This window comes from Mesocricetus auratus, unplaced genomic scaffold, assembly GCF_017639785.1.
Source record: "Mesocricetus auratus isolate SY011 unplaced genomic scaffold, BCM_Maur_2.0 Super-Scaffold_100003, whole genome shotgun sequence".
Lineage (NCBI taxonomy): Eukaryota > Metazoa > Chordata > Mammalia > Rodentia > Cricetidae > Mesocricetus > Mesocricetus auratus.
Window position 1 is genome coordinate 115382186 of NW_024429188.1, and position 23400 is coordinate 115405585.

Sequence of the window (23400 nt, forward strand, 5' to 3'; positions counted from 1 at the left end):
CCACCATTGTGTTTCTTAGAAATACTTACTATAACTATCAACAATATTCCAGAGAAAATGAAAATTGCTTAAAAACTCAGGGAACAGAGAGAGAGAGGGAGGGAGGGAGGGAGGGAGATAGAGGGGGAAAGAGAGAGAATTCTATTTGTTTCCTATGAACTTCCTTGTGCTGTCCAGGGTATAATTCCTGATGTCTTCCATGGTGCCAGATTCTGCCTTCTTCTCACCTGACAGCCTCACCATTTGCCGGATATCCAGGCCACTTCCAGAGAAACCAGGCATCATATGGGGTGCGGACTTACATGCAGAGCCTGAGTTGTCACTTGAGTGTGCTACATTTTCTTATATTCAGCACCAGCCTCCTGTCCCATAGGACAACAGCACCCTCTTATTTGCGGACTATATTGGAGCTATGGAGGGAGAGGTGTCTTAGTCACTTTTTTGTAACTGTGATAAAATGTGTGACAGAAACAACTTATAAGAATATTTTAGCTTAGTGTTTATTAGAGTTAATTCACTTCAAAGTTGTTTGTCCCAAAATGGTTGGGTGGGACCTCAAGGCAGGGAGAATGTGTGGCACAGAAAAGATATTAACTTTGTGGCTGACCATGAGGCACAGAGAGTCAGGAAGCAACTAGGGATAATAGATCGCTAACAGCCTCCCCATAGTGACCTACTTCCTCTACCTAGTTCTGACCTGCTAAATTTTCCACCACCAGTTGAGGATCAAGCATTCAAACCATCAGCTTGTGGGGGGGATTTCAGATTCAAATCCTGACATCTGAGTACCTGCCAGTGTGATCCATAAGTATGAAGGAACTACAACCTTGAAATACCAAAGAATGGTAGAAACTGTTACCAGGATTTCATTCTACAATTAAAAAAATGAGATTCGGGAGTTACAGTTTGGATTTAGTGCCATCAGCAATAGGAAGCCATAAGAGGCTAGGGAACAAAGAAGTGGTGATGAATAGAGAAATTGGATATGTTTTCTGATTTTTAGTCTCAAAACATGACTCCTCCCTGGTCTCTACCTGGGAAGCCCCCCCCACAGAATTCCAGAGGCTACCCAGTTAACCCCTCCTCCCACCATTTGTCATGTGAACTTTCAAACACTTGGCATATGTTCACAGGAATATGATTGAATAACAGGTGGCTGCTGATTGTTTTCAAATCCATGAAGGTCTAGGTTTGGGTCAGACCAAAGGCAGTGCCTATGTATGCCTTGGCATAGTGCCTATGCACTCCAATAGCTCATCCCCAACCCTTTAACGGTCTCTCAGCCTCTCAGTAGCAGAGCCAAGAGCTTCCTGGGGGTGGGGGCTCAGTTCCTTGAGACTTCTATGGGATTCCTCTCTTTTCCTATACCCACAAGCCAGGACTGTATCCTCTAAGTTGGTGGATACACATCAAGCTTTGAGACTGAGTTTCTTAGTGCTCTGCCACATTAAGATATGAGTCACTGGACACATGCCTTTATCTTTCTGAGCTTACCATTTTATTGTGTAGAACCTGGTACACATATCCCTTCAGGTAAAGAAAAGCATATAGAAAAATGGAGGGAAATACACTGTTAGCTTAAAACTTAGAACTGCATTTTATGGTGGTAAAATAACCCTGGGTATCTTAACACACCTACTCAGTGAAGAGAACTTCCTTGGAAGTACCCTATATGACAACCATGGTGAACCCACGTTTCCAATAAACACAGGGAATCCATGTTTCCAACAGTAACTGATAGTAGCACTCACTGTGCTTCTGTGGTTATGTGGAAGACAGTCACCTACATATATAGGCCACAGTGCCCCTTGATTACATGACCCAAGACTGGATCCATGGTGCTAATACCAAGCTCTTTGCTTGACCTTCATCCTTCTTAACATTTGTTTAGGTCATAAACATCCTGAAAATGTGATGACAGTTCTGTGTCCCTTTCACAGGGTGTGTACAATCCTATGGCCAGTCTTGTCTCCCCCATTTTCCTAGAAAGCTCCAGGTAAAACAGAATCTATGAACAGTCATTGAGTAGAGATGCCACATCAGTTAGAGTGGGTACCACAGAGGTTCATAAAGCAGGCCAAGAGCTGCCTCCTGGGATGTAACTTACATAGGCCAGCTGCTGCTGAGTGCTGGAGAGAAAACAAAGCAGGGAAAGGGAGAGGAAGTGCCACAGATGGGTGTAGGGCTTTGAAACATTGCACAGGGTGGCCAGGTGACATTTATATCAAGACTAAAGGAAATGAGGGAGCTGACTTGTCTGGGGGAAGTGAATTCCAGCCCTAGGAAAGAGCTAGTGCAAAGGTCCTAAGGTGGGAAGGACCTAGCCTGTTGAAGAAGAGCCAGGAGGCCCAAGTCGGGTGATTCATAGTGATGGAGGAGGCAGGGAGATGTGTCTGCCTTGGCCATCAGCAGCCTTCAGCTCTCAGTGCCCTCTGGAATCAATATAGCATTTTGCACAGCAAGAAGCAGAGAGGTCTACTGGTGGGAAGAACCTGGGAAATATTGCTCCTTGAGTGAAGCAGTAGGAGATGCAATTGGTTGGAAGCAGAGAAGATTGAGATTGTGGCTTTATTTTGAAGCCAGAATTTCTGTGGAACTGGATGGGGAGTATGCGGCTGAAAGAGAAGAATCTTTGAAACCTCCAAGGACATGGTCCTAGATAAGTTTAAAAAATGTATTGTCTTAAGATGAGATCTTGAACTATGGGTTAGGCATGGTAGGGGACCAGTAGGGACCTGGCTAAGTTGGGTGAAGAAAAAGCCCCCCCCCTCCACAAGGACTAAGTTCGTGTGCTGTGCGTGATGACTAGTGGTCTTTTAATTAGTAGTTCCAGGCAGCTAGCTTTAACACAAGTACACAGCTGTGATCCATGCTTCTTTCCCAAGACACTGGAGGAATGGTCATCACTACCTTCCTGGGGGATGCAGAATGGCTTGAGGCTTGAGTGGTACACCACCAGCTATAGAACTCCACCTCCCACCTTCTTGGCTAGTGCACATTTAAATGATACAAGTCTGTGAACAATGCTTCATAGTGGTAGGCTATCCTACTCCTTTTAACTCTGTTTACTCAGATGCTTGTTAAGAGACTCTACAGCTCTCTCAGCCATAGGAGCCCTAGATGAGCTCTCCTCTCTGTGAGTCCTGATGGTACCCTAGATTGGCTCTCTAGCAATCTATAGCCTCTGGTGGCAACTGCAGGTCCAAAGTAGAAAGGATTGCACCCAGCTACAATGTATTCCTACCAAACTGCCAGGCTGAGAAAGGCACCACCTTGACCCATTGGATGATTCTTGCCTCCAGTATTCAGCATCTGTGCCTTGAGTTTGGGCCCAGGCAGAGCCGAGTCACCACAGAACGAGAGGATTTTTGTTGTTGATGATGGTTCTAGAAGTTTCAACACCCCCACCCATTGTCCTATGTACTAGAGTTTGGGAGGGAATGAAAGGAGGGGCTGAATGGGCTGCTGCCTCACCCCTTTATGGCCCGGGGCTCCTTCTGACAAGCCGACAAGTTGCACATTGCTACTACTTAGAGGTTTGGGCTGCGCATGAGGCCAGCGCTGGCTGTGCTTCCTTATGGCATTCCCCCTGAGGTGCTCAGCCCCAGATGTCACTGCTATTGCAGTTGTTGCTGCCACCAGGGATAGTTCAGGTTAGTAACAAGCCTGGGTCAGGTACCCTGAAGAAGGGGGGGCAGCCCCATTTCCAGAGAGCAGAGGTGGAAGTCTCCAGACTTGGCGCCAGCATAGAGAACACACTGGCCCACCAGGCAGTTTACAAGCAACTCACACTACTACAAAAGCCACAGGTGCTGGTCCTGTGATCGACTCCACCATAAGCAGCTAGCTTGGGCATGGTCTTTGCTTGTCCTGGGCCTAGAAAAAGAGACAGAGCAATAGAGAGACTGTGGCCAGAGGGCCTGAGTTCCTGGATAAGCTTACTGGCAGTGAGGACAACAACCAGCCTTTGAGCTGAGGACAGAAGGGGGAGAAGGGAGAGCGAGGAGGGGTCGCCAAGCATGTGCTCTGAAAGTGCCAGGGGTGGGGTGGGGTGGTGGAACTGACACTTGAGGGCCTAGGTCCCGACTGTAATCACTGCTGGTGGTTCGTTTGATCATCCATGTACAAGTTATTGATGACCCTACAGACATACTGTGTGGAAGGAGAGTGAAACCAGCAACACCCGCGCAGCTGCTACCCACTGCAGGTAAGTACCCCTACCTGAAGCAGGATGGGGAAACTGCAGCACTGGTTTCAGAGTCAAGCTGTACTGAGGTTGAGAAGGGGTCTCCCTCTATACTTACTTCACCACCATCTTTCTATCTCTGTCAGTTTTCTCTTGGTTTCTGTCTCTTACCTTCTGTCTCAGGCTATGTCTGGAACATTCTCTTACCTTATCACGGTTGAGTGCTGGCTTTCTGCTCACTCTCACTCTTCTGTCAGTTGGTAAGTCCGCAACCCTCACCAGTCACCAGCTTGCTCTGTTCTAAAGCCAACTGGAAAAGTCAACCTGAGGCATGTGACTTTTCCTCTAGTCTCAGGGTCTCCTGTGGTCCTGGAATGGCTCCATCCCATTCGTATGACTAGACCTGCTTTCTAACCCCATTGTTACCTCTCCCATCAGGGCTCAGTCTAGTCAAGCCACGTCTTGACTTCGTTGGTATAGGCAACCCTTCACCTCCTAAGCCCTTTCCATTTGTCTGGTCTCTCCCAGCTGCCCCTGTAGCCCTAAGGGAGAAATGAGGCTGCCACTGCGAATCCAGCCTGCTGTCCCTTTGCCCATTAAAAAAATGTCTAGAGGATTTGGGAAGTCCCTTGGGCGACCTTCTCTTAGGTTGCTTGTGTATACATCCCAGTCTGGAAACCCTGCATCTCAAGGCTTGGAAGACGGTGGGGTTGCAGGCAGGGTAGCGCAGCTTCTCCTTTAAGACCAGAGCTGCTCGTCGCCGTGAGTGTGAGGGTGTGTGAGTGTGCGGCGTGCGTGTCTCCTCCTCCCCGAGTGACACAGCAGTGAGAAATGCCTATCAGTAACTTAAACCCCCGAAACTCCACCTTCCGGGCGCGCGGCGCGGAGCCGGGCGGTGGGAATGGAGCGAGCAGATTGAGGCCGCCACTGCAGCGCCGCCAGCATGAACTTGGCCGCCAGCTGAAGCGGCGGGCGGCGGGCGGGCGCGGGGGCACCGGCCGCTAGCCAGGGGGTGATCTTCAATCCGCCTGGGCCATTCGGCGGGCGCCTGGGGGTAGGCTGCCCGTGCCGGCGGCCGCCCGCCCCTCTGGCTCTGCCCTGGCTGCCGCTGGAGCTCCGCAACACGGTAAGGGTGAAGGCAGATGCGGGAGGTCCGCCTGCGTTGGTGGGGGGACTCCAGGGTGCACTTATAACCCCCACTTATAGTCTCCATATTTGAGGATCCGGGGCCCCGGAATGCTGTGAGGTAGGAGACCCCAAAGTTTGCTCTGAGCACACGGCCCACCTGGCGCTGAGGGTTGGCCCCCAGACTGGCCTAACTGGGGTGAGCTCAGGTCTCAACATTCAGGGTCTTTGGTCCCTGCCTTCTTTTAGGTACCCCAGAGGGAGTCCAAAGCTGGGCGGAGGCAGCTGCATTCTGAGGAGGAAAGGTACAGAGGGGTGCAAGCTGCATGGGCTCCACGGGCTATGTTAGGTTATCAGGAGGCACCCTCTCCATCCCTATAACCCTGGGCCGCTTGCTCACTTTCCCAAGGTGCCATCAGAGACACTGTCTCCCTATGCCAGCCCGAGAGTCCAGCAGTGGGCACTGGACAAGAAATTCCCCCTCCCCAAATCGATTTGCTGCCACGGAACAGAGTGTGGGGTGTGCGCGTTGCCCTGCTCTTCCCCCACCCCATTTGCCAACTCCTTGTGAAAGCAGCCTGGAGCAAAGCTGGGGGCCTGAGGCAGCTGTTGCTGATTCCCCACCCAGCGTTCCCAGAGCCCCTGCACAGGAATTGGCGCTCCAAGCTCCCAGAGCATTCTCTCAGCAGCAGAGCCGGGCGCCAGGCTCTGCCTAGGGCGGGTGGGAAGCCCCCCGGAGCGTCGCCAAATACTTTTCTTGGCCACTTGGTTTGGCCAGGTTCTGTCCTGATGCAGTGAGTCCGAAGCCTGGAAAGCTAGCGATGCTGTCTGATTCTGATCCGTGATTAAATTCGGACTGAGTGAACACTAATAGGATTATCCAGACTGAAAACTCGGCCCTAAAGCCATCGAAACCTGGGCAAACAGACGCGCCTCGGTCTGGGGGATTCATTCCCCGCTGGGATCCTGCAGCTGGGTGCGGCTGAGTCGGGCACCCTGAATGTGGGTGTGTGTGAGCAAGGGCAGGAACACGGAGTGGCTAGAGAACCTGGGAAGATTGGGTTCCAGTTGCCGGGGTAGCCTGTCCTTGCTATTTGGCAGCAGAAGGAACCCCTTGGAGTCCCGTCCCCAAGCCAAATGTTCCCTTTGCCGGTAGCCGACCAAGGCCGGCTCTGGGACATTGTCTGTTAGGGCTAGAGAGCCTAGTCGAGAACAGCCGGTCTTGCTGTAACAAAAGAGGCAAAGTCTCTGCAAGCCTCAGCAATTCTCAAAGAGTTTGCTAGGGAGAGGGCCAGGGTCTTCCAGAGAAGATCCCTGCAGGAATCATGTCTCCCCCATCGGCCTTGGGCCGTGGCTGCTACTCGTGTTCCCTGACTGCGGTGGGTGGATGGGAGCATCACAGCAGCTCGGCCCAGTTTCTTGGCAGTCGCAGGCTCTCGCTCTGGTGCCCAGTGACCGGGTGGGGTCTTACCATGCACCCACCAGGGCTTCCTGGCTGCCACCGCAGCTTTGGGCCCCTGTAGCTTCTTTCCTTCCCTCCCTCCCACCTCTTCTTGTCTTTATAGATTCCCCCCCTCCTTCCCACCCCCGCCGCCGCCGCCGCCAACAATCCTCTTTATAAAAAGCCCCTTTGTTTCCCAGGAGGCTGGAGAGAGGGAAGGGGAAAGGGACTCAGAGGCAGAGGGCGGGGGGAGGCAGCCTCCAAGTAGCTTCGAGCCGCTCGGGACAGGAGGGCTAGTGTAGGCAATGGAGGAGGGGGTCTGTGTTTTGAGTACCCTCTGTAGGAACTCGGGAAGTCTTGGGAAGCTCTTTTTCCTTATGTGCTCTATGCGCTTGGTCGGCCAGCCTTGGGCACCCTAAATCCCTGCAGCCAAGACTGTCTGACCCGCTGTACAGGGAGGCAGCAAAGGCTCAGCAGGGTGGGCAAATGCTGCAGGTCCCTGTGATGACAGGGCTTGGGCATAGGGGGCGCCCTTTCCTCGGTTTCACTTTGCTTTGGGGAGCCCCTCTCAGCCAAAAAACCTAGGGTGGCTGTTGAGCCTGTAGGCGGCAGAGACACTAGTAATGGCTTGAGGCTTTATTCACCTTGCAATCAAGCTATATGCTATATTCCTCTTTATTCTTGCTCCCCAGTAATATATTCCCTACTCACACACACACACACACACACACACACACACACACACACACACACACACACACACATACACACACACACAGAAAGAGAGAGGGGGAGGGAGGGAGGGAGGGAGGGAGGGAGGGAGGGAGGGAGGGAGGGAGGGAGGGAGGGAGGGAGGGAGGACAGGACAAGACTGAAACTCGCGCAGGTGCCCTTTGTTGGAGGTGCTAAGTATGTAGCTGTACTTCTGGGACTAAAAGTGAGAGAGCAAAAGCTGCCAGGGACCACACATTGGCCTGTTGCCTCTATACAAACACAGGGTCTGGCAACAAGGGGTGTTCAAACTGCACCGGCATCGGTTTTTTAGCTGGATTGAGGATTTATGGGCTCTGTCTCTTACACCCACCCACCAAATTTGGGAGAAAACGGACCTTGCCCAGTGGAGTGTTAAGTCTGCCTTTACAAGTAACCTTTCACAACCTGTCAGTGTGCTACTCCAGTCTTCTTCAAAATGATCCACTTCTCTCTGCCTGAATGTCCTCTGGGAAGATAAGATTACTGATAAGGAAAAAAGTGGCAAATAAGAAGTAGGTGAGGCCTAACTCAAGCTGGTAGGTCTCTAGAGTAGTCCTACTCCTCTGGATCCCCCTGCCTCTTCTCCCTCTCATCTGCCTTTATTCTGATGTTGAAGTCTTTGTGAGTGAGTGTCCCCTTGCACACATTCCTTTTTGCATCCTTCTCCTGCTCTGCTCACATGTCAATAAATTGTGGTGTTTATTGACAAGTGTGTTATCTGAACATTTTTTGCTCTTTGGAGTAGTAAGTGAAGTGGTAACACCCCCCCACACACACACATATCCCAATTACATCTAAAATCATAAGAAAGTAATCAAAGGGTGAACTATTGATTCTACCTTCTCCCCCTTTTGTGCGTTTCTTCTGGAGCAAGATCATTGGAAAATAAAGCTGCTGATGTGCGAGATGGAACATATGGTACTTCCATAAGAGAGAAGCTGAAATGGCCTTGAACCTGCCGGACAGACCAGCTGTTTGCTGCCAGCTAGAGCAGCTAATCAGCTTTTTCCCTTTAAAGCAACAGCCCTCTTTTCTGATGCTGACCAGTAGCATATTAAATAGGATGTTCTCCAAAGGGGAAAAGTGATGGGATTCTATATTGTTTTTACAGATCTCTAGTGTTTCTTTCCTACTCTGGGGGCTTGCCTTGCCCTTCAGCTATGCCTGTCTCCAACTTGGGCATGTTCCCTCCAGTATTTATGAGAACGTTACTTGTAGCAGAAGTTGGGAATCAGGAAAAGGGAAGAAATTGATGCTGCTGACAGTTCCAGATGCCTGGAAGAAATGCGGCTGTTTTATAGCCACTGGTGTTGAAAACGCTAGCAGTGCTTCCCCTAGTCTCTCTTTTAAAACATCTTAAGAGTTGAAGGGCTTCCTTACAAGATCTCCTTTAAAATCATCCTCTTCCGGCTAGGACCATTTTCAGTTTTCCTTCAGTACAATGTGGTGGGGGGGGGGGTGGGCAAATTGGCGTTGGAAGAAAGGCTTTAGAAGATACAAGGAAATTCCATGTTAGGAAATCATTAGCAAAGGGTGACTTTGTTTTCCTGCCACTGACGCTGACAGTGACACAGATGTGTGGGTTGAAACAGGAACGTCATTGAATTTTAAACTCAACCAGGAAATAGCCTGTTGCTGGAGTTGGTGGGGGGGGGGGTGTTACACATTCACTGCATATTAAGATAGGAGGTTTGCTGTTGCTGATCCTTTTCAGTAAGGACAGGGAATTTTTAAACCCAGCAGCATTTTTAATGTCTTTTCCCCTCTCTATATTTGACTAGCTAAAGGCTTAAAATGCACCTGTTAGTGAATCATGCCTAGGAACTGCATTACTGTTTGGGGTTAGATGATGAATGAAAATTGATCGTAAACAAGTGGTTCCTCTGGAAGCGGTTGCACTACTTTTTAAAGGGGCTTTGCAGATTCTGATTTTTCTTTCCTGAGACAGTATATGATGGATCAGATAATTTGACTAGAAGCTGGGAAACTTTTTTTTCTTTCTAAAATCTTCTACTAATTAACAGAGGGATCTTGAGCAAGCTTGTTTTCCCTCCTTGCATTCCCTCTGTAACCTCTGAATCTGATTCCCTTCAAGTTATGAAGTATTAGGATTTGTGAACAAAATGGTCATTTTCTGGGAAAATGAAACATCAATTTCAGCCTTGTCTTTGGGGAAAACAATGTCATAGATAAAGAAATGGGGCTAAGATTATAAGAGGCATTGAGAAGAGGGGAATTAAATATGGCAGAATGCCAATCAAAACAATATTAAAGTAGGAAGTGTCCCCTCCCTTGTGTCTTTGTAAGGGTGAACTTCTAACCTGAAGTTATAGACAAGGGGGCTGAGAGGCAGCCCAGAGTACCTCTTGTCCGGTACCCCTAATCCAGCCCTCTGAGGACCTATTGATGGCAGGCCTCCTAATCACTAGGCTGGTCTACAGATAACAGGATCTAAACTCTTTGAAATTAGACTGGCATATTTCCAGAGGACTCATTAAATATAGAGCAGATTTGCTGCCTTGCAGTTATTTAGCAAAGGTTACAAGGACAAGAAGGCCTGCTATCCACACACACACCTGACCCACTGGGGTGTGGATTCAGAACTCCATGCTGAACCTTTTCTTAACCCTCCAGTTCCAAGGAATGTCTTCTAAAGAACACATTTCCTACTTTAAGGATTCAGCAGCAATACAAAAATCTGCCATTGTCCTGCTTGATGTTAATATTGATTTTTTTAACGGGTAAGGGTGGACATTATGAAGAGAGACCTTTTATCCACTCAGTTCTTTGGCAATTACCTTTCTGCCATAAATGTTGATACACATATAACTGATGTAACTAAAAAAAAATCTTATCCAAGCAAAAAAAATGGTTGAGTGTTTGTTGGGGCATATAGAATGCTGAGAGTCTGAATAAAGCAACCCAGATGTCACTGGAGAGGGAGATAAATGATGGAAGAATAGGAGCTGGTTACTATGGATCAGCACAAGGAACCCATTCCCATTCCTATACCTCTCACAACACCACCACCATGGAGGGGCATAACCTAGGCAGCACCAATCAACAGGAAAGAAACATTGCAACACTTAGTTGGAACCAGTATAATTTTAAAATTTTTAGACAGCAAATCCATAAACATCTTTAGTATTTTGAGAAGGAAAATTTCGCAAATGCAATGTTGTGATATGTGTTTATTATTTATTGATAGTGTTGTACCGTTGTAGTGGCTATATAAATGTAGCAGAGAAAGAGGAAAAGGCCTCCTAGAACTGGGAGGTGTTAGTCAATGAGGTCCCCATGAGGTGAGAAAGGGTTATCACATTATAGCATGTTCCTATACATCCTGTGTGGTCCTGCTCCTAATTACCAGCCCAGAGCTGTTAGTCCTGAAGCATGTTTACAAAGGGAACTGGAGCAAACAAGTTGAGCTCCTTGTCTGCCCTCTGTCCCTTCCAGTTGTTCTCTCAGCTGTCCTTCCTTTCCCAGACCTTCCTTGGTTTTCCTGGAGCCTCAAGTTTTCTCCTAAAATATGACCTCCCTAATTTCCAAACAACTGGACATGTTACAATCTAAAAGAGTCTCCTGGGAAAAGGAACCCGGCCAAAGGCACTGAACTCCATAGAGTAAAGGCTTCTAGGGACACGATCTAAGGAGGTCTTGGGTAAAAGAAGGCAAAAAGTTCTTTGCAAAATCTGTGAAACTTCCCTGGCTCAGATGGGCTTTCTTGACCTTCCCTCATTGCCTCAAGCTCCAGACATCCCTACCATCTCCCCATTCTAGTTCAAAAGACAAGGACCTTGCCGAGCCTTGGAGACACTTCTAAACAATGATAGCCGATTTTGACCTTCGATTACCCAGTGATTCTTTTTTATTGTGAAGTTTAAGATTCAACCCACCTGCAGTTCTTTACTTTCTCTGAATAACCTTCTGTCTGCTCTGCCCAACCAGCCTTTGTATTTTCCTGTGTTCTCCTACCTGTAGGAGTACCTTTACACTTGGCCATAGGCCTAGAGGGCCAACGCTACTGAACAAAATATCATCCAGGTTAGGAGAGTCTGCCGAACCTGCAACCTGCATTGTGCTTTCTATCTAGGGAGGGGAGTGTGGGCATTTAAGGACTAAAGGCATGGCAGTAAAGTGCAGTGCTTTGGGGAATCCACAGTGTTCTGTTCAATTAGACCAAGCCCCACACTGCTACCCCATATGTCATCCATTCATAATTTTTCCCCTAGAATTTCAGCCTGAAGAAATTAACTCTCAGCTTCTTTCAGTGGCATGTTATCACCTTAGTTGTAAAGGAGATTGGGACTACAGGTCTGCTTGCTTGTTTTATGGTCCCAATTTGCAAGCTGACCATTGTCACTATACATAGTTAACAGAGGAACACCAGCTCCCCTGAAGATTCACATGCTGAAAGATTAATTACTGTTGGAAGAAGAGGTGATTTTACAGAAGAGGAGACTGAGACCCAGAGAGCTGCCCAACTTTTCCAGAGAGATGAGGAAAGATACCCAAAGTAGACTCATACTAGCCCTCCAGTTCTTAGGCATTGTCCACCAGATGCCTTCTGCTCAGAAGTTTGAGTAGACCGGTGTTTTTTCAAGGCAGATCAAAAGTGATGAGAGGGGATTCAGGGTCTGGAGGAAGAACGTTTTGAATTATTTTGTAAGATAATCGACCCTTGTATCTATATGTGCTGTTGTCAGGACAGGATAAGGGCATATTAAAGTCACAGCTGTAAGACTGGACCAAGCTGGAAAGTGAAGGCTGCACAATTACAGTCAGTCTGGGGCCTGTCTGCAATGGTCTCTGAAGGGCTGATGTCTTACCCTGCTTTCAAGTTGGGCAACCGGTGCTGTGGAAAGCTTGACTGGGTGGTCTTTGCTGGAATTTGCAGGATGTTGTTTGAGTCTCATTCTCAGTGAGTCCTCAGTATTAATGTTTGTTTCTGGAAGTTCCGGCACTGACCTTGGAATTCAAAATGGGACAGTAGTTTTGGTGTAATTGCCAACATCACATGCTTTGTGAGTCTGATTTTGAAAGCTGGCGTGCATTATGCTAGGTTTGGGGGAGGAGAGCACAGTGTTTCTAAGCTGCATGTCTGTCAAGGATTAATTTAACCTCTAATTACTACATTTTCTTTGCTGTGTGTTGCATGAACTTGTTACAACAAAGCTCAAAGTATGCTATTTTATTTCACTGCTACACTAAAATTAATTTCAGGGATTTGGAGTCAAATCTGACCCACTTGGTGTTAAAATAGTTGTGCTGACATTGGAATTAAAGTGAACAATCTGGTTCTTTCTAGAGATGCCCAGCCATAGAATAAAGAGCTTGATTATGTTATTTGTTCTCATAACCCTCAAAATGAGCTCTTGGCAGTATCAAGGAACTCAACACCCCCAGGGAGCACCAGAAGCTGCTTGTATATTTCCTAGGTGTTCCCTTGGGATCAAGAGTGATGCCTTGTGCAGCAGGGCAGCCCAGGGGTCCTTTCCTTTCCACTAATAATGCAATATGATGTCACTATCTAATTGTACCCTCCCAAGAGCCTGGTCTGGGACTATATCACATCCATTAAATCACAAGATTAAACTCATGGGGTCTCCGGGTTCCTGTCCCTTCTCCTAGTCACTATCAGATGTGCCCCTGCCATTCTATGTTTTCTTAAACTAGTTAGATTTATCAAGGATAGTTAATAGGTAATATTAAATAAGAGTATTAATACTGGGTTGTGGTGAAGAATGTCTTAGATTCCCATCTTTGGGCACAGCATCTCACTCAGACTTACTTCCATTATTAATCTGGAAGAGGAGGAAACGTTCTAGTTACTTGAAAGCAGATCTTACCTAGCAACTTGAGACAGCATTGTATAGCTGAACAAAATAATAGTGATTTGTGAATCATAAAGTATGTCAGTTGGCCATTGCCCTTCAAAAGATGCACCAGTTTTGGGACCACATTTCTGAGACTGAGAGAAGGCCCCAGAGCTGTAGCAGGAGGAACACCCACCCACCTGCGATCCAGGCTCATCTCTGGTGCCAACTAAGGACACTTCAGGCCAGTCACTTCCCCTTCATAGGTCTCAGTTTCCTCATGTATACAGAATAGGAAGTAACTAAGGGAATCTGAGGCTCTCTTCTAGCTTTGACATTCTGTGATTGGGTAGCACATTAAGGTATAAACTTCTTGAAATATTTCAAAGTGACATAATGTTTGATTGTTTTACATTACCAAGGAATTGAATGCACAGGGTTTTACTTTTCTTTGGGTAGGAGGGCATGGAGACTATTAGGAAAAGGAAAGCAGTTCTAGAAGTTTGGCTAAAGACAAAACATTGGCAATTCTTTGTATATGACCAAAGAATAGAAAAATGGGAAATTCTCTTAAAGACCTCTCATTTTATACATAAGGATATTGGAGCTGAAGAAAACTCCTATCTGTCAAGGGCTATCCAGCAAGTTACTAGGCACCAAACTAGCTCAGGTCTCTGGAATCCCATCTTGCACAACAACCCATAATTCCTAAACACCAGCAGAAGAAACATTTAGACTCCCCACCACACATGGGCCTGCAATCATCAGAATACAGAAGTGAGAGGTTTTTATTTCTAGCTACCAAACAGTAGCTTATCAGGAAGGAATTTTTATCCCTCACCTCTTCCCCTAACACCCATGAGTTGTTTTCAGCTAACAGTAAATATTGAATTTTGTTGGTCTTGTACTGATGCCCAATTTCAATAAAACAGATTTTATGAATAATGGGGGGTGGTCCCTAGGGGCTTGTTATTTGAAATTATTTCATTTTAAACAGATGGCTGTTTTAGGTTTGACTTTGTATTTTCTAATTTTCATTAGAGAAAGAAAAAACAACCCCAAGCAACCCCACCCTTATTTTTGTAATGAGTAACAGTTTGTCGTGTCTAAAAGAAGCTTTTAACTTCTTAAATGTTTGCACTCTGATTGCTCAGCCTCAGTTTCTTTGCTTTCTTAATCATGTAACTGTGTTGACCACCTGTAATGTGTACTGTTTACACTAGCTGCCTGGGTCCTGCTACTGTCTCAGCTCCCAAATAATGAACAAGACACTATATTACTTATGAAGCTGTTGGCCGTTTTCTATGGTTTCTCATTGGCTTTCTCTGACTTAATTATTAACCCATAACTACTAATATATATTTTATACGGTCTTATCTTACTGAGAATGCAGCCTCATGCGTCCTCTCTTCCCAGGATCACATGGAGACTCTCTACTTTTTACTACATTTCCCAGAATCCTCCTCAACTTCTGGTCCCATCTATCTTGCTTCCCTATTGGCCAACAGTGCTTTATTTATCAGCCAATAGGACAATATATACAAGAAGGACTTCCCCCATCAACCACCTATAGTTCATAAAGTGCTTACAAAGTATACCTATCTCATCTGTACACTGGCACCAGCTCTAGGATTACTTCTCCCCATGCCAGCCCAGCCACCCCCCACTCCTGTGGACTGAGTGGAGGGCAGAGTCTGGAAACTCTGGCCTTGGTGGGGTGGGGAAGTAGTCTGTGAGCTGAGTCCAATGTCACCGTCTCATCTTGTGGCCCTAGGCTTGGCCCTGTTCTCTTTGAGCTTCACCCATCTTATCACTACAGTGAGGGAGAATCTGGGCATTATTTTTCTTGTTATGTTGGGTCCTCTTACTTAGAGGATGTGATTTGACCAGCAGATGGGCCTGCCAATAATTATCCTTATTTGCATGTGTATATGTATGTGGGTACATATACATACTTGTGTGTACAGGCCTGGAGTCAACATCAGCTCTCTTCCTCTGTTACTCGCCACCTTGAATTTCATGTTCAGTAAGAAATTCTGTCTCAAAAGGCAAGGTGGTGAATGATAGAGAAAAAGGGTTGATATTGTGTGGGAGGGAATATCTGTCTATCTCCAAAGAATTAAAAACATGCTTTTATATGGGTGCTTGGGATCCCAACACAGGCCCTCATGCTTGTTTATCAAATACCCACTAAACCATTCTTCAGGGCCACATTTTGATATTTCTAGAGGCAACATGCAATTATGTTTCAATAAAAGGAAGGTAGATATCTCAGCAAATAAGTTTATAAATATTTAATGCCTTTATTCACTGAGCTACTAATGACTGGCTTCCAGAAAAAAATAGTGTTTCATTTTCCTCCTATCCTCAGTGCGATTGGCATTAGGCCACCTCTCTGCTTCCATGAGGACAACAAAGAAGGAAAGAAGGAGGGTATGGTATGAAGCTGGACCCAAGCTAATACAATCAATTAAAAATCTGGCCAAAAGTTATTTAGAAAAAATGGATTCAACAAAGATTTTTATGTGTTTAGTATGTACAAGACATTACAAAGGATGTGGATGGATGGGCAGATGGATGGATGGGTGGGTGGATGGTGAATGAGTAGACCATGAGCTATTTATTAACCACAATGAAAATAAAGATACAAGTTCATGACATGTCAGAGACAAAAGAGGGAACAAGTAGAACGACAACACAGAAAAATAGTTCAATAAGGGAGACAGACGATGATAGGCAAAACCATACGTTAAATATATAATATCTGAGATGATAAGTACCTTGAGAAAATAGAAATCAAGGAAGTTAAGGAAGGCCAAGGGAGGGTAAGGTTTTTTTTGTTTGTTTGTTTTTGTTTTTGTTTTTCCGAGACAGGGTTTCTCTGTATTGTTTTGGAGGCTATAGATCCAGCCCGGCCTCGAACTCACAGAGATCCGCCTGCCTCTGCCTCCCGAGTGCTGGGATTAAAGGCGTGTGCCACCACCGCCCGGCGAGGGTAAGGTTTTAAGTAGGATAGACAAGGACCTTGGTGAAGAAGATTGGAACAAAATGTGAAACCAGAGTGCTAACCAATAGAAATAATTTAAGCTGCAAAACCATAAAATAAGCAAATTGAATTAGTTCAAATGATGTATTTTTTATTTAACCTAGCATATCTAAATTATTCAGCATGTAATCAATACATAATTAATAAAATGTTATATATTCTTATTATTCTGTCTTTGCATTCTAATATGTTTTACCTTTACAGCACAGCAGCACAAATCATTGCTAGATTTTAAATCTTTAGTAGCGACATGCAGCTAGTGACAATCTTATTAGACAACACACTTCAGGTTAGATGTACTCTTTTTAGTATGTCTCTAATAAACTACACTTTATAGGGTGATTCTTTGTTGAATGGTTTACAATTGTTAAGCATATTAATTTACTGCTTATCATCAATTTGCATACGTTCTTTCACCATGGATATTTAATAATCTTTCATATCTTCATTCCCATATTTCTACTTGTTCTTCATACATTCATCTGTTCATATTCACTCCATGATATGTACCCTCCCAAATATCTCACTACCTGAAGATATTTCTCTGGTTCTTAGGCTTTCTGCCTTATGTGGGGTGGGTCTGACTGGGATTTTAAAGAACATTGGTAGCGTGTCCTTTGTCCAGTTTTGAGTTGAAAGTTATCCAATTGGCAGTTACTATTTTCTTAATGCCAACATGTACCTGGAAATCCCTGTACTCTTGCTTCTTAGACAGTCATCTATCAACCTGGAATATTTCTGAGCATGAATGCAATGGTCTTTTCTCTGCTCTTTACACCTTGCCTTTGGAGCACTGAATGTTCATTTGTAAGCTTTTATAATTTAATTTTGTATTTGATATGAATGCAGACTTCCTTAATCATAACTATCATTGTCATCATCAATATGTGTGAAGTTCTCAGTTACATTTCCAGAACATCACATCCACACACTAATAGAGTAGTTCCAATAATTTCTGAATATCTTTCACTTTGTTTCTAAGGAGCTAAGATTTTGACACATTTTCTTTACATTTTATCAGCCATATGCAGACAAACTACACTTACATACACGTTTCTTTCTTGAACTTGTGTTATAACAAATTGTAAATGCAATGTTCTTTTGTCCCCCAGACACACACACCCCCACACATACCTACACCCCCCCTCCACACTCATCATACACACACATCCTAAAAACAAGACATCCTCACACAGAAGCACAGGATGTTGATCAAAATAAGAACTCTAATATTGGTAGTAATCTTTCTAAAGAATGCAATCTGGAAACCTTGTTAAGATTATGTAGGTTAAATCCTGGCATAGGCTTGCTAGGAATCATTGGACGTCAGAGAATACACCTTGCTTTAAGAAATTTGCCTCTTAGATACAAGTCATTCCATTCATGTCATAAATGAAATGTTTGTGTTTGTATCCCTTCAAAATTAGCATGTTAAAATCTTGACCTCAAGGTGATGGTGTGGTGGTATTGGGAGTGACATGTTTGAGAGGTGCTTGGGTCATAACAATAGCATTACCACAAATTGTATTGGTGTTCTTATAAAGCAGACCCAAAAAAGCCCCCTAGTCTTCTTCCATATGAAAACACAAGTAGACTGCTATATGTGAACCAAGAGTCGAATCCTTACCTCCAGTGAATCTACAATGTCTGTCAAGTTTTCAGAACTATGAAACAAATATTTTTGTGGAAGTTAAAAAATAAGACAGATTTTTCCAGTTCTCTTAATAAAACCCTTTAAAGCATAAAAAAATCTAGGAGCACACAGTGCAATTTGCTGTGACTTCAGTCTTCTTTAACCTGGAACAGTATCTCCGTTTGGTTTTGTGTTTTGAAGCACTGATGTGTTTGTAGAGTACAGACCAGTTATTGCAAATAATGTCCCTCAATTTGGGCTTGTTGCCTGCTGTTTCCTACTGGTTAGATTTGGATTGTGTGATATTTGTCAGGAGCCACACGAAAGTGCACCCTCAGTGCACCACATCAGAGGGCACATGAGGTCACTGGCTGTCATTGTTGGTGAATGTCACTTTGATAACTTGGTTAAGGTCATGTCTTCCTGGTGCCTCCACTCTTAAAGCACTGTTGCTTCACCTTGCATTAAGGAGTGTCTTAGTGCCATAAATATATTCAAGGTCTTGTTTGTATCTTTTCCTCACTAGTTTAGCCTCGCTTAATGGCTGTGCCTGAGTAAAGTTTACAATAATGAACTTCTGATTGCATTATGTTGTCTATATTTTTTTATTTCTGCTGTTAAGAAAAACATTGCCCTCCCATATCATAAACATATTTATTTGCATATTTGTTGATATTTATGGGTTTTTATCATAGTTAATGAGTTATGATCCTTTATTTTCATTATGTATTTTAACCTCCTCAGATTGCTCCAGTTTTGGCTCTTGAGAAGCCCTTCAAATTGGCTCATATGTCTTTTTGTCTAATCGTTATCTAATCACTTGAACATCACCTTCATCTCTGCTGTAAGATACAAGGCCCAATGTGTATCATTTTTTCCCTGTACCAGGCCTAAAAATTGTCCCTTTTCCTAGGGAATCTTAGTTCTTTAAATGGAAAGCTTTGTGCAGATAGTTCATGAATGATCATCCCTACAGGTGTCTCAGCATCCTTTCAGTCCACCAGGCTGAGATAATATCAATAATATCATTCATGACTTCTTTTTTAATTATCTAAGTAAGGTCTCCTTATTTACCTACCTCTTTAGGAATTTCAAACTCATTCCTCTAAATTCCAATCTCATATCGAAGTTCATTCTGCCTTTCGTCTTTCCATTTTTATAATTCCTTTCATAAACAGTGAGAAATCTCTGCTGTTATCCATAACATATTTACTCACTACATTCTATAGTCACAGGAAGTCATTTCAGCATTGCTAACACATGCCTATGAAGAAGGTACAATATCAGTACACACACACACACACACACACACACAAGGTCTTTAGCTTATGACAGTACAATCAATCCATCATGGTAAACAAATCTACGTGAGCAAGGTCTCTGTCTCTTCACTCCAAGAAAGCCACTCTGTTTGTCAACTATTAAGATTTTTCCATGTTTTCTTTATGTTTTATCAATCCACCTCTACAAACACAACTCATACACCTCCCAACATGTGTGCACACACATATGCCTTTTTATGAATTTGGAGGGCTAATTTTGGAAATAATGTTCTTTTATCCCCCAAATACTTTAATGAATATTCCAAAAAACAAAGACATTCTCTTGCAAAAAGTACAAATGAAACACTAATCCCAGGATTTAGTTTACTTGTTTCTGATTGAATTCCTTTTGTTATCTCTATTTTTGTTAATTTTCTGAGGAGAGAGAGAGAGAGAGAGAGAGAGAGAGAGAGAGAGAGAGAGAGAGATAATAACATGGTACAAGAAATGAGAAGCATTGCAACAGGGAGCCCTCAGAAACACACTTATTACCTTGATCCTTTCCACCTTATTCTACTTATCTACTTTAATTAACCAACATATTACCTTCTGTGTTACCCCCATTTAACACAAATAAACGTATTTGTGTTTTCTAGAAAGTTTTTTGCTTTCATAAAGCATGAAAACTTAAGACACTTTTATGCTTTACTTTTGCACTTGAAAACATATCCTAGTGACCATTCTATGTCAGTGCATAGAAGTCTTCTTCAATCTTTCATGACAACTATAGTCTACTATGCTCCTGGCTGCAGGTGTTTTATGTTCTTTCCAATAGTTTGCACGTATTCTGTTTCAAGAAGCAAGCTGATATATATATATATATATATATATATATATATATATATATATATATATACTTTCATACTTTTGAAGGGGTATTTTCAGGATTGAGTCTTATAGGTGTAATAATAACACAGTGCATGTATGTCAAAATGTAAAAACAAATCAAGTTTTGATATGTGTTGCCCAATTCCCCTCCAGCAATGCATGAGAATGTCTCTTCCCACAAAGCCTCATCAACAAAGTATTGCTATACTTTTTAATTTTTCTGAATCTGATAGGTGAGAAATGATACCACAGTGTACTTTAATTAGCATTTTTCTAATTATGAGTAGCTAGGAACATCTTTTCATATGCTTAAGAGCCTTTCATATGCTTAAGAGTTTTCAGTATGTGCATTATCTGTTAAAGTCTTTTCTTCCTTTTTCTATTGATTTTCTTTTGGTTTATATCCTCAATTTGAAAACTTTTTGTGATGATGGTAATTGGCTTTTTATCTGTAATATTTGTTACAAGTAATTTTCTAAATTTGTTTGTTCTCCTGAATATTTGTTTTCTAAGTTATGCCAAAGGTTTTTTGTTTGCTTGCTTGCCTGCTATTTGGAGACAAGGTTTCAATGATTCTCTTGTCTTCGCTTACCCAGTGCTAGAATTCAAGGCATGCACCAAGCTCAGATGAAAAGGGATTTTTATGTATTTAGGGAACAGCTTTTTCTGTTACCACTCTTGGATACTGAGTCACATAAAGTCTTTCCTTAACGCAGGCTGAAGAACTTCACCCAGTTTTCATCCAAATAATATAATAGGCCAAATTTTATGGTTGATTTCTTTTGGATATTAATATTTTTAAGGTTCATCCATGTTGCATAATTTATTAGTACTTTACTCCTCTCTTGGAAAACGTTCCATTCTCATGTATATTTTGATGCAGATGTGTGTGATTCACATTTGTACAGCAGCATGTGCACATGAGTGTGGAGGCCAGAAATCAACATTGGTGCTGTTCCTCAGGAGTTATTTTGCTTTTTGAGACAGGGTCTCTCACTGGGACCTGGGAACCAATTATGCTAGGCTGACTGGCCAGCAATTTCCAGGGTTTTACCTGGCCAGCAATTTCCAGGGTTCTACCTATCTCCACCTCTCCAGTGACCATGACCATCTTTCCATGTGAATGCTGGTGATTGAACTCACATCCTCATGTTTGTACTGCAAACACATTACCCACTAAGTCAACTCCTTTAGTCATTTATTTTCCCCAAATGTGAATAAAATTAAATTTGTCTTTCCACTCAATTGATAGAAATTAGAGTTACCATATTTTAGCTATTGGGAATAAGACTGTTATGAACATTCATATACAGTCTTTCATGTGGATATATGTTTTCAAGTCCCTTGGGTACAGCCTTGGAAGAGGGATGTCTGAATTACACAGTAACTGTTTAACACTTTGAGGAAGTGCCAAACTATAATCTATAATCCAAAGCAGTTGTACCATTTTTACAATCTTGTCAACAATGCATTCCAATTTTTTCACATCCTTGTCAATACCCATAGTACTTGAATGAATATGAAGTGCTGTTTCATTGTAGTTTTGATTTACATTTTTGTTGACAGATAACGTTGAACATCTTTTGTATATTTTCTTTGGAGCAATGTTTGTTCAGACTTTGCCCATTTTGAAATTGAGCTATCTTTCTTTCTTTAATAAGTATAAAGGCTCTTGATACATTCTGAGTATTGGAGCCTTACAGGATTGCTCATAAGTTTTCCATTCTGTGGGTTGTTTATTTACTTCATTATATTGTCAATAATAAAAGTTGCTTTTCTTTATTTATTTGTTTTTCTGCATCTGTGTATCTGTGTGTGTATCTCTGTGTGTGTGTCTTGAGTGTGTATATGTGTCTGTGTGTGTGTTTCTGTGTGTGTGTGTCTGTGTGTGGTGTGTGGTGTGTGTATGTGTGTGTGTGTGTGCTGTGTGTGGTGTGTGTGTCTGTGTGTGGTGTGTGCATGTGTGTGTGTGCTGTGTGTGCTGTGTGTGTCTGTGTGTGGTGTGTGCATGTGTCTGTATGTGTGTGTGTGTGTGTGTGTCTGTGTGTGTGCGCCTGAGCATGTGCATGTGCGCATGCATGTCATGTCACAAGTGGGGAACAAAGGGCAACTTTCTATATTCAGTTCTTTTCTTCCATCAAGTGGGTTCCAGGAATAAAACTCAGGTGGTTGGGCTTGGTAGCAAGTGTCCTTATCTACTGAGCCATCTTGTGGGCCCAGCAACATATAAGCTTTCTTTAATTTTGATAAAGCCTAATTTATCTTGTTTTCCTGTTATCACTTAGACTATTAGAATTATACCTAAGAAATAACTGTCTAATTCAAGGTCACAAAGATTACATCTTGTGTTTCTTATGGTTTTAGTCCTTACACATACTTCTATCTTCCATTTCTGATTTAGTTTCATTTAAAACATCGAATTAACAAGCAAAACTGTCCATAATTAAGTTGTACAATATGATGATTATACATATAAATATATTTTTAAATGATTGCCACACTCAAATCAACACACACACTAGCACCTGTGGTTACTGTGTTTGTGTTGATCCCATTTAAAATCTATTCTATGACTGTTAAGGACACTTAAAATTTCTTCTATTAGCAAGTGGTTTTTTATTTTTAAATTTTATTTGTATGGGACATTTTACCTACATCTATGTCTATGCATCATGTACATGCTAGATGCCTTCAGAGGCCAGAAGAGAATGCTGGATCTCCTGGGACTATAATTTCAGAAGGTTGAGCAGCCCCCATGTGAATGCTAGTAACCAAATTCAGGTCCTCCGAAAGAGTGCTGTTAAATGCTGAACCATCTCTCTACCACCCCCCATACACTATTTTTTGAGACAGAGTCTCACTGTATAAGCCTGGATGGCCTGAAACTCACAGAGAACTGCCTGCCTCTGCTCTTCTGTGCAAGGCTTAAGGGCCTGAAAACAATACAGTCATGTTAAATGTAGTCATCATGCTGCACATTAGTTATCCAGAACTTATATATCTCATAGCTGATGATTGGCAGACTTTGAATATCCCCATATTTCATAGCTTATGGCAACTATTCTAATCTTTGGTTCACAAATTCAAGTATTATTGGTGGTGCTGCAGTCAACTATAGTAAAACATGTATCTCTTTCACATAGTGATATCATTTTTTTAGGTAGAGTATATAGGAGTTTTACTTTTAATTTTTGAGGAACATCCATATTTTTCCCACAATGGCTGTAACAGTTTACATTCTTACTAATGA

At 43.3% G+C, this 23400-nt stretch overlaps 1 protein-coding gene across 7 annotated transcripts in view; it reads left to right on the top strand.

Annotated features, from left to right (window-relative positions):
* Window positions 1-5055: 5055 nt before the first annotated feature.
* Mamld1 (mastermind like domain containing 1) overlaps window positions 5056-23400 on the top strand; it is a 124557-nt gene continuing 106212 nt past the window's right edge. For 2 of the 7 annotated variants that reach the window (XM_040744704.1, XM_013125405.3), the window contains exon 1: window positions 5064-5312. The gene's annotated coding sequence lies outside the window, so the exon portion shown is untranslated. Of the gene's footprint in view, window positions 5313-5567; window positions 5617-23400 lie in introns of those variants that run through there. The other 5 variants (XM_040744708.1, XM_040744707.1, XM_040744709.1 and 2 more) reach the window with 5 other exon arrangements.